At 40.6% G+C, this 14,161-nt stretch overlaps 1 protein-coding gene across 3 annotated transcripts in view; it reads right to left on the bottom strand.

Moving 5' to 3' along the window:
- LOC309620104 (uncharacterized protein) overlaps window positions 1-14,161 on the bottom strand; it is a 554,572-nt gene that overhangs the window by 332,888 nt on the left and 207,523 nt on the right. The window lies entirely within an intron of this gene.

Raw genomic sequence — 14,161 nt, forward strand, 5'->3', positions numbered from 1 at the left:
TGAAAGAACAACTGGAAGGTAAAACAGAACCACTATAGTAAAAAAGAGGAGAAGAAAAAAAAAAAGGTGGAAAAGGCCTTGGCTGTGGAGGGCGGGGTTTGGGTGGTGGGTGGGGCCTATGCTCAGGACCCACAGGGCTGGAAAAGGCCCTGGGGGTGTGTGGGGGGTGGGGCTTAGGCTCAAGGAACAGAAGGGGCCCAGGCGTGCCTCTGGTCTCAGAGGGCAGGGGACCTCTCCTGGGAGCCCAGCGGGCTCCCCATGTCCGAGTAGGCGGGGCAATTGCCCTCACCTCCTCCCGCCTGGAGGGCCCCTCCCGCCTGCCTCTCCTGCCTCCCTCCTACGTCCCCAGGACCAAAACGGCACGGAGGGGTCCTCTGAGGGCATAGGACCCGGCCGAGAGCTGGGCAGACTTCCCTGGCCGATTGGGCAGGGGAAACGCTCTGCGTGCTCCCTGCAGATCCGAGCCCCCGAGGGTCCCTCCAGGCGAGAGAACCCCTCCCCCCTCTCAGCCACCCCTCGGGGGCAACAGTCCTGTCTGGCCTACACTTCTCCTCCCCCCTCAGTCCCCCCCAGGTCCTACCGGTTCACTTGGGGCTTCCTCCTGTCTCCTTGGGTGTTGAGGGCCCCCACCAGCATCCAGCAGGTGCCCTAGTTGTCCACCCTCTAATTTAAATATGATGTAGTTCACATACTCTGACCACAACGCAATAAAAATAGAAATTAACAGCTGAGAGATGACCCCATAACTTTACCACTTAAAAATTAAGGAACATTCTGATAAACATCAAATTGAAGGAAAAACTTGAAGTTATAAATTTTCTAGAACTTAACAAAAAGGGAAATACCTCATACCAAACCTATGGGATATAACTAAAGCTGTATTGGGGAAAATTTATAGAGTTAAAATATTTTGTTTAAAGAAGAGAAAGATTTAATATAAAGGAACTAATTATTCAGCTATAAAACTAGAAAAATGACAGAATGAATCAAATAGGAAGAAGGTAAGTAGCATAGGTAACTGCTAAAATTGCTGTGTCTATAATAAATGCATCCAGAACTGCAGAAGAGGTGGGGATGCAGGTTACCCTCAGGCACTAGTTGAACAAGAGGCGAAATGTGGGGAGGGGTGTCCAGGTTACAGAGATTTTGCTGGTGAGCCCTGAGTCAAAGACCACTGTTTTGTAACATTCTTGTGACCATGAGATTAGGGCACAGAATACATGAAAGCACAACTTCAGTTCTCAAAGGTCATATTCTCTCTAGATGAGCTGCAACCATCAATCACAATGTTATTCAAAAATCTTAGATACTGTGACTTAATGAATATGAGGCAAACACTCTCATCCCCTATAGGGACTGTTGGCAACTTGAGAGACAGCATCCCTCTGCTCTACTCCTATAGCAATCTGTACACATCACTGTCACAGTATTTATCTCACTGCCTCATGAGTTATCTGCTTGTGTATGCTTTTTCCTTTGAATCCCTTAGGCACAGGGATACTGTCTTTTTCTTCTTGGAGCCTCCCCCGTCCCTCCCCAGAGCCTTGATCAAGAAATATTTGATGAACAACTGAATAAGGGCATAAATGTACAGATACTAATCAAAGAGCCAAAGGGTGCAGAAAATCAAAAAGTCTCCTTTCATGCAGAGTGACCTAGATAAAGAAAGCGCCATAGGCCCATTAAGCTACAGATGACAGGTACTCAACTGACAGAACAACAGAAGAGAAAGAACACATAGATCATGTAGGAAACCTACTAATATTTTAACCAAGAGATAACGGTGTTTTTCGCAACTATTCAAAGATTTCAGAAATGATTTATTATTTTTTTAAGCCCTTGTCAGCCTCCGACAAACATAGTGCAATTTTAAGCTTCTGGAAAATCACTAACAAAACAGGAGACTGTTTGCTGACTAGGCTACCCTTGTAGTAATCATTAGTTTATTTTGCTCCTGGAGACATGGATAAAATCTGAGTGAAAAGAAAAGAAAAGAAAAACAAAGAGGAATTGTGAAGGTTGGGGTAAATGAATACTGGCTCACATAAGAGAGATGAAAAGATCTATTCACACATCACCCACACTATCCACATTCACAGGGATCGAAAACTTCAGGAGAAAAGTTGCCTTATTTAGCAGATAGCTCTATTGCTACTCCACCTCTTCCATCCTATCCACAGTTCCCATTGAACTTGTTTCCTAGCAAAGTCTTTAAACATCCAAGAGAGATGTGGATGTTTTTAACAGTAGACAAGAACCAAGTGAATAAAATAAGTGTGTAAAGCCCTGAATGGATGTGGCTGAGGATGAGGCTTTCTTGATTAATTTGGGGGTTGGGGGTACTTCTTCCTGCAGGGTCACTAATCCTGACACCTGCTCCCCTGTAGCCAAGTACAACACCAGAGGCTGACAGGATTGGATGCCTTATAAATGTGGCTGGGAAGGAAGCTTACATACTGTACTTTTCTGAAGTTAGAGCTGAAGAAGTAGGGAAGAAATAGCTGAAGATGGCAGTTGTCTGTCACCGTTGACAACTGTGCATAGATATCCAACATGTTTAACCTGCTCCTACATTCCTACTCCTTTGCCTGGTAACTTCCATTCATCCTTTGGTTCTCAGCCAGCTTACATATCCCCTCTTCCAGGGAGTGGGATTTCTGGACCCCCTAGACTAGTCCCACAGCACCATCTACTGCTGTCATATCTCATTATAATTGCTGGATTCATACCTGTCTCCCCCTATAGTCCATAAGGCTGTAAGGGCAGGAGCTGTGTCTGTCTCATTCACAGCTGAATCCCTTGCACCAAGAACAGTGCCTGATGTAAATGCTTAATAAATGCTGAGTGAATGAACCAATCAACAAACAAACAAATAAGTGAGGGTGTGGCCTCGATTAGGTAGGGCCAGTGGTCAAAAGAAAGAAATTGGAAGACTGAATACTCATAGAACCCATGCGATAGGGCTGATTTTGTTAAACCTATTATAGAAATAAGAAAAACAAAGCCCAGAGAAATTAACTTGTTCCAAAGGAAGAAAAGTAAGCAAATTAGCTACCTTCTCCTGCACATCCTAAGTCTCATTACTGAGACAGGCTCAGGAATAGGGAGGCTGAGCACTGGTCAATATTTGAGGGGCCTCCCCAGCTCTGAGAGTGGGTGAACAGCCAGATTAAAGACCTGCTTTTCACTTGTATCCAAGCAGTAGGGCTTGTTACACAGCAGTCTGGTGTGGTGGGTACAATATGGAGTTTGGAGCCAAAAGACCTTGATCTCACTCCCACTCTATATATTACTATTTGTAGGATCACCTTGATAAAGCTTCTAACCTCTCTAGGCCCACTAAATCCACCTATAAAACAGGAAAAATAAAAACACCATTTTACCATGCTATTTTGAAGAGTAACTGACAGTGAGTATCTAGCACAATCTGGCTCACAGTATACATTCAATAAATTTCTATTTATTAGAATGGAATAAAATGGAATTGAACTGAAATAGTCCTCTCACAACTTGCAAACCTTGAGCTTCACTTACTCTTGTCTCATTCCTAACACAGAGTAGGAGCTCTGTAATCAGTGCACTGCAATTGAATAGCCAGGTTCAAATAGAGAGGGTAGGATTACATTCAGACCTAAGTAGGCATGTTCTTTTTGTTCTATGACAGCTGCTCAAGCCGAGGAGATGCTCCTCTGAAGAAAGAAGGCCTACCTGAAGAGAATTCAAGTCAACAGATCTTCATTGAGGACGTACCATGTGCAAGGCCCTGTTCCAGGCTTATTGGAAGATCACGGAGGGAGAGTGAGGAGAAGGGGAGAAATGGGGACAAAATAATACCTGCGATCTCCCTAAGCAACTGGTTCTTTTCTAGGCCACTATTAGGCAAGTCCAGCTCATTGGGATGAATTATTTTTCTTTGCTGAAAAACCTTTCACTTTCCTAGTTTAGTCCCATCAGTACTACTAAAAGTGTAATCTGAATCTACACTTATTTCCTAGGCCTTTGCCAGAACTGAGAAATGGAAATCAATTGATGCATATGCATGAAATTGAATACATTAGGATTTCCCTTATTGAGGTAATCACCTGAAAGATTCAAGAGCATTTGAATTTAATTACACTCAACCTTCTGATTTGATATATTTTTTATTCTCATTCATTGCTCCCTTCATAAGAGTGTTGTACATTTTATTTTAAACGTGCTGCCTCCAAACTACTACCCAGGTAGCCTGGTCAGGACATCTTCATCTTTAGAGATGAATCATCATCAAGGACCACTCACGCTTCCCTGGGTTTGGTACAACTCTCTACCAATGAACTATGGACTTTATCTTCTCATTTATAAAACTCATGTATAAATCTAAACATATAGAAATAAAATTTCATACTGCAGTTGACAACTTGTGTGAAAAGTATCAGCACCATGGGATTTATAAACACCTAAAAAATTGCATTTCTACAATACATTATTTGACAAGCCTTTAAATTACAATGCAACCAACACTATTAGGATATTATGACAGACTCTAGGATAGATTTAGTAATTCTTCTCTGAGAACAGTACAATTATTAAGTCTCTGTTCTTTACTTGGGAGTTCATCCGTACAGTTTTGAAAAAATTGTATTCCTTACAAACCCAGAATGTTGAGATCTAGAACACTGATTAGTATATGAATCCTCTAACCTGGAACACTGAGATGGAAATAACCCAAGAGGATGTTCACGCATGACTTGAGCTACTCTTTTTTTGGGGTGGGGGATAGATGAGGGAGAGAAAGGAAGTACACGAGTCAATGACTGAAACTGAATCATGGTAAGACATCTGAAAAAATAGACTACTGGAGTTGTAAATGGCCTCTGAAACCACTTGGTCCAATCTTTCATTCTACATTGGAGGAAACTGAGACCTGAAGGAGGGAAGGCATCTTCACTTAACTATTTAACTACTAGTCAGTGGCAGAGGTGTGGAGTAGAACTGGTTCTCCGATTCCGAATCCAGTATCCATCCTACTATAGGGGCATATGCCAGAAATCACAATAAAAAGGTAATGTGACAACAGACCAAACTAAAATATAAAAGAAGGCAAGGAAGCACATAGAAAGAAGAAAGAGCTGAAAAGGCATTTTATAATTTACTATTATCTTAGTCCATTTGGGCTGCTACAACAAAACACGGAGTTGGTCCTCCATATCATCAGGCTCTGCATCTGCAGATTCAGCCAACCTCGAATGGAAACATTTTTTAAAAATTCAGAAAGTTCCAAAAAGCAAAACTTGAATGTGCCTCACACCAGCAACTCTTCACATAGCATTTACATTGTATTTACAACTATTTACATAGCAGTTACATTGTATTAGCTGTTATAAGGAATCTAGAGATGATTTAAAGTGGACGGGAGGATGTACACAGGTCATGTGCAAATACTATGCAATTTTATATAAGGGACATGAGCATCCGCAGATTCTGGTACAGAGGCATGACTGTACCACAGACTGGTGGCTTATAAACAACAGAAATTTACTTCTCGCAGTCTGGAGGCTGCAAGTCTGAGATCAGGATGCCAGCCTGGTCGAGTGGGGACCCTTTTCCAGGTCACAGACTTCTCCTTGGATCCTCACATGACAGAAGGGGCAGGGAAGCTCTCTGAGGCCTCTTTTAAGGGCACTAATCCCATTCCTGAGGACTCTGCCCTCATGACCCAATCCCCTCCCAAAGGCCCCACCTCCTAATACCATCATCTTGGAAATTAGATTTTCAACATATGAATTTTGAGGGGACATATATATTCAGACCATAGTAACCACGCAGTGAATACTGGCACCATGGGCTTTGCTTGTTTATATATATTTTTAAATGGATCACACCTTTATAAGAGTATATAAAACATCTACGTGCAGTTTGAAGGAGCCAGCAAATGACAGCTCATTAGCCAAATCTAGCCCACTGCCTTTTTTTGTAGATTACGTTTTACTGGAACACTCAGTCGCGTAGTACCTGCAGCTGCTTTCTTGCCACAACAGTAGAGTTGAGCAGTTGTGACAGAGACCGTACGACCCACAGAGCTGAAAATATTCACTTTACTCTGTGGTCCTTTACAAGCAAAGTTTGGAAACCCCTAGTTTAAAGAACAGTAATAAATACTAACAAAATACTAATAATACTAATAGAATGAACCCCCAAGCACCCAACACCCAAGTGAGCCCCTCCCCTATAACATCCTCCTCCCTCTACCCATATATTGCTTTGTTTGAAAAGCCAAGTATAAAGCACAAACCTAGCTCTAAAGAATAGGCAGTGTTGCCATTGTTAGATGAAGAAATTCAAGAGAAGGTAAGCGGGATGTAGTGTAACTTTGACCTCACTGAGAGTCTACAAGAGCCCTTTCTGGGATAATAATGAACAAGGTTATGAGTGAAACCTGGGAAACAAAAAGCTCAGCACACTTGCGACACCCGGCAGAGCTGTACTGTGGTCTGATGCTGGAGGTCTGACAGGGATATGCCTGGGCAAGTAGGCTGCTCTGTAATTTTTGCATTGCTAGAGAGAGAACAGAACACCTCTGCGGGATGAAATGGTGTCATTGGCTGATCCCGGCAGAAGGACCTGGACAGCAGAGCAGAATATTTACCAGCAAAGGGTAAAGCCAAGAACAGCTAAGAATCTGGGTGAGGGTCACCTGGGCATTCTGTCCTCAGGTTAAAAAAGAAGGTACAAGGGTGACAACATATCTTTTTTTTTAATATCGTAAATCAACTGTACTTTATTTCTTTATATATAATTTTATTTTTGGCTGCGTTGGGTCTTCGTTGCTGCACACGGGCTTTCTCTAGTCGTGGCAAGCGGGGGCTACTCTTCGTTGCGGTGCGCGGGCTTCTCATTGCGGTGGCTTCTCTTGTGCAGAGCCCAGGCTCTAGGCGTGTGGGCTTCAGTAGTTGCGGCACGCAGGCTCAGTAGTTGTGGCTCGCGGGCTCTAGAGCGCAGGCTCAGTAGTTGTGGCACATGGACTTAGTTGCTCCACAGCATGTGAGATCTTCCCGGACCAGGGCTCAAACCCGTGTCCCCTGCATTGGCAGGCGAATTCTTAACCACTGCGCTACCAGGGAAGTCCAGGGTGGCAACATATCTTGACTCGAATTGCTACAATTGGGACCAGTTACATCAGGGGCACAGCTGTCACCTGGAGCTCTGCTTACCATCCTCCTGGAATTCTCTTCACCCCCTTCTGGGGTCCCCTGTTTTCTCTATCCCATGTTTTTCTCTCTCTTGATTTTCTCTGTCACTGGATGGAGAACAGCCTCCAAATGTTTCTTAGGAAAGGATATGTGGGAGGTAAAAGTTTTCAAGACCTAGAATTTCTGAAATGTTTATATTCTATCACCAAATCATTCAGAAGCCACACACTTGTATCTGATAAAGCAGATAAAGGAGAAGTTTTATGAAAATGCAGTCCTTCTATTCCACTGAAAGGTAAATCTTAATGGCCTCTATTAACTATCTTTTAACACCAAGTAGAACTTGGAGAGAAAGGAGAAGCCCTGAATGAGATCATAAAGTGAAAGAAATAAAGTATTTTGCATAACGTTGTTTCTAAAAAAAAAACAAAAAATAAGGCCACACAGAACAAGAACAGATGTGGCCTATCTTAACACAGCTTCTCCCCCAACCCCCAGCCCACTTAAGGCAGAATTTGATGATACTCTCCTCATAGGTGGACTACAAGAGTTGAGAAAACAACTGGATTCTCCCCCGCCACTGCCCTTTTATACTGCAGGATTACTCCACAATAGCAAAATAACATATACAAACAGTCTATGATCTTCCATTTAAGAATGATTGCAAACACCAAGCTGTCTTGCTTCTTGAACCAAATTTAGCAGCTGCAAGGCCATATACACAACTAGAAATGGGATTCCATGCAGTTGAATATACATACATGACAACTCTGTATATATTATTGTGTTAGTTTGCTTGGGCTGCCATAATAAAATACAACTGACTGGGTGGACCAAACAAGAATTTATTTTCTTACAATTCTGGAGACTAAAAGTCTGAGATCAAGGTGTCAGCAGGGTTGGTACCTTCTGAGGACTCTCTCCTTGACTTGCAGATGGCCATCTTATCTCCATATCTTCACATGGTCTTCCCTCTGTGTGGCTTTGTGTCCTAAACTCCTCTTCTTAGAAGCTATATTGGATTGCGGCCCATTCTAGTGACTTCATTTTAACAGTTACATCTTTAAGGTCTAACTCCAAATAGAGTCATATTCTGAGGACTTCAACATATGAATTTGGGGGGAACACAGTTCAGCCCTAACAATGATTGAATTTCATTATATTCACACTAGTCTAGAGGTTTTTTTTTTTACAATACATTTTTTTAAATATCTTGTGTCTATGTCTTATAAACAATGATAACCTAAGGTAGCATATGAATCAACTTTGCAACAAGAGCATTTAGTTATCTGTTTAGGCATGTACTCCGAGTACATCTAAGTTCATATTAGCATGACTTAGCACAAGGCCTGTTAAATAATATCTGTGAGTCATTTGAGAAAAAAGTGATATAATTACTGTATAAATTTAACAATTGTAAAATGGAACTTAAAGCATTATGAATTTTCAATTACTTTCATAATTATAACAAAGATATAAAGAGAAGACTCTTTAATGATCTACAACATTTAAATTGATCATATTTCAAAAATTAAGTTCATGCTAATTCCAGATTGTCTTTGTAGAATTTCTAACAAAATTGTAATCATGGCTGATAATAACAGTTCAATCATTAATAATACATCACTCTTTCATGTACTTTCATCTTAAAAATGGCAAGTTCACATTCCTGTGTTTAGGAGAATCCAGTCAGCTTCAGTATTTATGTTTTTCTTGACAATAGTAGTAAATTCTTAAAATGTAAATCTATGAAAATTTCATTTTTATCACTATACTAGAGCTGTCTTTATATCAAGCAGATTAAATATCATTGTCGCCGGACAATGAGAATTGAGAATTGAAAGAATATATATTATACATTCATACACACCTTAATACATTTGGTGCTCTGGGAAATACAGAATTTCATTTAAAGTGTTCAAATAGATGATGGTACAGCAAAAGGGCTTTCAAATATATAATCAACTGAATCAAAAAACTTATATTAGGTCCTTGGTGGTAAATTGTCATTTCAGAACTGTTGGCATGGTAACAGCCCCATTAATTACATATATGAACTACCTAGTCCTATGGGCATGAAATTAAAGTGATGATGGATATTATCTCCAACAAATACAAGTTCACCCAGAGCATATAACCAAGTTATTAATAAGTTCTAACTCCACCTCTGCCTTAGGCAAATTCCTTGGTGTCCCTCTTTGCATTAGCTCCTTTAACTATAAGAATTATCCATGTCTCTAAATGCCCAAAGAAATGGGTGATGACTCAGTAAAACCAGGCAGTATAAATGGGTGGGTGAGCATTCTTAATAGATATGTCATATCAATCAAAATGTTGTAACAGTAATGTTGTTACCCTAGATATGGTTCATCTGATGTCTGCTTAGTCAATGTGGCCAGAGGATCTAGATGTCACATAGGATTTGAATACTTGAAATAGACCATGTTCTTTGGTTCAAGTGAGTACTGGAAATTCTAATTTCTTGGATTGAACACTGGGAAATGAGAATATCATGTATATGTTAGGCAATTTACTTTGGGATTCTCTATTCAAATATAGTAAATTTCAGTATATTGAACAAACAGCAATTTACAGGAATAAAAAATGTAAATATTGACTAATGACAAACATTTCTGAGAAACTCTGGTCCAATGTAGAGGCAGAATGAAAAAGTTCTTTGGGCAAGTACCTCAGCACCTACATGCCACATTTCAGTGCACAGGAAGTTCATTTTGGTAAGCGAATGCCCTAGGAGGCCACAAATCAACCAACATACCTGTTTTAGCTGAGCTGAAATGAATTTGACAAAAATAATCATAGAGTTTAATCTAAGTCTCCCTTCAACATCATAGAAGGAATGTCTATTCCCTATTAATAAAATGAGACAATATTATTTTCCATCTTGTCCCATAATCTATATCCTCAGGTCTCTAATAGCTTCTATGGTGACAGTAATAATTGTCCCTTGTCCTTTTCATTGTTCACCCATCTGGCCTATAGCTGGGAACTAGTGGCCTGTTTGTTATCTCTCAACTCCAATGCGGCCCAATGGTCCTCCCTGTTAACTTGGCCTCACTTCATTGGCATAGTTTACCACCCTCAGACCTGGCTGCATCTCTCACTGGATACCTGACCAAGTCAGTCTTCCCTGTAGTCCTCAACTACGAGATCATTTTGTTCCCCTGTTGTGATTCCCTTCGTAAGTTCACCATCAAGCACTATCAGTCATATTCCATATTCCTCCTCAGGACACGTGGGGACCTTTATATGCTTCCTCTACCACATGGAAGACCAGAAAACTCTTGAGGAGCAAAACTGAGGCCCTCTTCCTGCCTAACCATGCTGTGTTGCTTGTTTTATTCTGATGTGCCTGTCCCATGTGGCCATGGGAGTACCTTGCAAGACCTCCCATATTTGAGAAGCAGAGCAAACGGTTTTCTTGTTTAGGCTTTCCTCTCAACCCCAGGCTGGAGATGTGAATCTGAAACACAAGTGAAACACCATCTGATTCCCATACCCCTTATCGCTTCTCTTTTCCTCAAATCACTGGGGACAAGGAGGGGTGAGTATACCTGTTAGGGGTCTTAACTCCAAGCAACACAAAACAGTTTTGCCTAATTTGAACAAAAAATTAATTTATTTCTGGATAATGAGTAGCTCACAGATTCTAGAAGGGATGAAGAACCAAGCATAGAGGCATCGTGGCTAAGAGCACACCACAGAAGTGGGTCGTGGAAGAAACTACTACCAGGCTGCTGGATCTAGACATCACCGATGCTGAGCAATGGACGTGGGTGTCACCTCATCAATACTATGCCTGTCAAAATATATTCTGCACAATCCCTGCTTTGTATCATTAATCTGCCACTTAAGGTCTAGCGCAATGTGACTGGGATAGCCCTGGCTTCAAAGTACATTGGAGAAGCAAGTATCAGGTGTTTTCAGCTTCTCTGCTGTGAAGAAAGCTCAGACAGTAGACACTGCCCAAACACAGGAAAAGGAACCAGATGCTGAGCAGCAAAAGGCATGCTAACTGTCTACTACAGTGCGGGCTTTCTACTTCGTCTACCTTGTTAACATTTTTCCTTCCTAGGTGGTTTAATGGCTAGGTGGTATAACGGCGGGAAAGATGCCCCCCATCTTCTCCAGGTGCTATAATGGTCTAATGGCTACTCGACATATGATTTGGAAGTTGGGGGATAGACATGATAGATTAGTATTTCCAAAATACCCCCAATAAATTGGCAAATTAAGAAATTTAAATCACTGCTATATAAAGCTTTAATTGCATGCATTTTTATACTCCAAACACTGTACATTATATATAATAAGAAACTATTTTGAGATTCAGCTTTTGGATATGTTTTAGAAATCTTAATTCAAATGCTTATCTAAAACATATATTACCCAACAACTCAGGCTTCAATTTTTCAAAATTAGTAATGACATTTCCTCATGGGTTTATAAATAGAATAGGAATTTCTAGTTTTGGAGGTTGGATTCCATCTTTAGAAACAATGTCTGACTATTTTTTGTTTGTTTTTGCACATGATGTTTTGTCTTTGTTTAAATCACAATAAAAAGCTGGCAGGTAATTGTTAGGACTATGTAAATTTTCTATGTTTATCCAAGATTTCAGCTGCATTGACTCAAACGGCTGAATATGAAAGGGCAAAGATGACTCCTCTGCAGAATACATGTGGGGATAATCAAGACACAGGTATATTTCCATACACAAGTCAACACTTTGGTCAAAGTTCCTTTTGCCTGCGAGTAGTAGACAACCCCCACTAGTAAACAGGAATTCTTACAAAATGTTATCCATATGCTTCTGAACCTCATAAGGACCTCGATGCATGAAATAAGTGACAAGATGTGTCTCTTTTCATTAACAGCACAGAGCAATCTTACGGTTTCAAATAACCAGGGGCAGATTATGAAAAGATATGACTAGATAAGAATAACAAGTGCTGATGAGGATGTAGAGAAATTGGAGCCTCAGACATTGCTGGTCAGAATGTAAAATTGTGCATCCTCTTTGGAAATCACTTAGGCAATTCCTCAAAAGTGAACTATAGACTAGTTACCATATGACCCAGCAATTCCACTCCTAAGTATATACGCAAAAGAATTGAAAATAGATACTAAAATACTTGCACACAAATATTCATACTGGCACTATTGACAATTGCCAGAAGGTAGAAAAAAACAATTATCTAACTGGTGAGTGGATAAACAAAACGTGATTTAGCCATACAATGGAATATTATTTAATCATAAAAAAGAATGAAGGGAGGAGTGACATTAACAAGATCGTGGAACAGGAGCTCCCAAGCTCTAGTCATCCTCACAGAAAACTATCCTCATAGCCACTATCCACAGACAAGAACACCTTTGTGAGAATCCCAGAACCTGGGGGTGAGGCTGAAGCACTCTCGTAGAGCTCAAAAGCCAGGAAAAACCACATTAGAAGGGTAAGAAGAGCAGTTTCACTTTGACCGCATTGTCCCTCACTCAGACCAGCACAGCACCACACCTACTGGGATCCCCTGGGACTATGGTTTCTCCAGTGGAGAAAAGAGAGCCTAAAGCAGACATCTAGCTTTCCCCAGGGTTTCAGGGCACAACCCACAAGACACACTTTGGTTTCATCTCATGGGGAACACTGGGGGGATTGGCCAGGCTAGGACCACTGGGAATCAGCTGGAAACAATGAGGAGGGTGGGGCTCACAGAGACCAGTGCACAGATCTCAGTGGGACACCATATCCCTGCCAACAACCCCACCTGACCAGACATCCCAGCTATCAACTCTGCCCATCTATGGAGCCAAGCTGGCAAACCAATCTGGCCAGGAGTATAGTAAGAAGTCCCCAGAAGACCAGCTGTAAAGGCCAACCTAAGGTCCCGCCTGATCACAGAGCACAGTCAGCAAACCCATCTGACCACAGAGGACAGTCAGTGACCCCACTCAAATGCAGGGCTCCCAAGAAAGAAAAGTTCAGGACCAGATGGTTTCACAGGTTAATTCTACCAAACACTTAAAGAAGAATTAATGCAGAACCTTCTCAAACTCTTCCAAATATTTGAAGAAAGAGCAACACTTCCAAATGCATTTTACAAGGCCAGCATTACATTACCCTGATACCAAAGCCAGTTAAAGAAACTACAAGAAAAGAAAACTACAGGACAATATCCCTGATGAAGACAGATGCAAAAATTCTCAAAAAAAAAAAAAATACCAGCAAGATGAATTCAACAGCACATTAAAAGGATCACACACAACAAACAAGTGGGATTTATCCCTGGGAAGCTAGGATGTTTCACCATATGCAAATCAATACATGTAATACACCACATTGACAGAATAAAGAATAAAAATCAATGATTATCTCAATGTATGCAGGAAAAAATCTGACAAAATTCAACATCCTTTCATGACAAAAACTCCTAATAAATTGGATATAGAAGGAATGTACCTCAACATAATAAATGCCATATATGACAAATCCACAGCTAACATCATACTCAATAGTACAGTACTCAAAACCTTTCCTCTAAGATCAGGAACAAGAAAGTAGTGCCCACTATCACCACTCCTATTCAGCATAGTATAGTACTAGAAGTCCTAGCCAGGGCAATGAGGCAAGAAAACTAAAGCATCCAAATCAGAAAGGAAGAAGTAAACTTATGTCTCTTTGCAGATGATATGATCTTATATATAGAAAACTCCGAACAGTAAACTGTTAGGACTAATAAACAAATTCAGTAAAGTTGCAGGTTACAAAATCAACATACAAAAATCATTTGTGCTTTTATATACTAACAAATCTGAAAAAGAAGTTAAGAAAACAATCCCATTCACAATCACATCAAAAACAACAAAATACTTGGGAATAAATTTAACTAAGGAGATGAAATATCTGCATACTGTAAAATTGTAAAATATTAATGAAAGAAATTGAAAAAGACACAAATAAATGGAAAGATATC

This window comes from Balaenoptera borealis, assembly GCF_965194805.1.
Source record: "Balaenoptera borealis genome assembly, chromosome: X".
Classification (NCBI taxonomy): domain Eukaryota; kingdom Metazoa; phylum Chordata; class Mammalia; order Artiodactyla; family Balaenopteridae; genus Balaenoptera; species Balaenoptera borealis.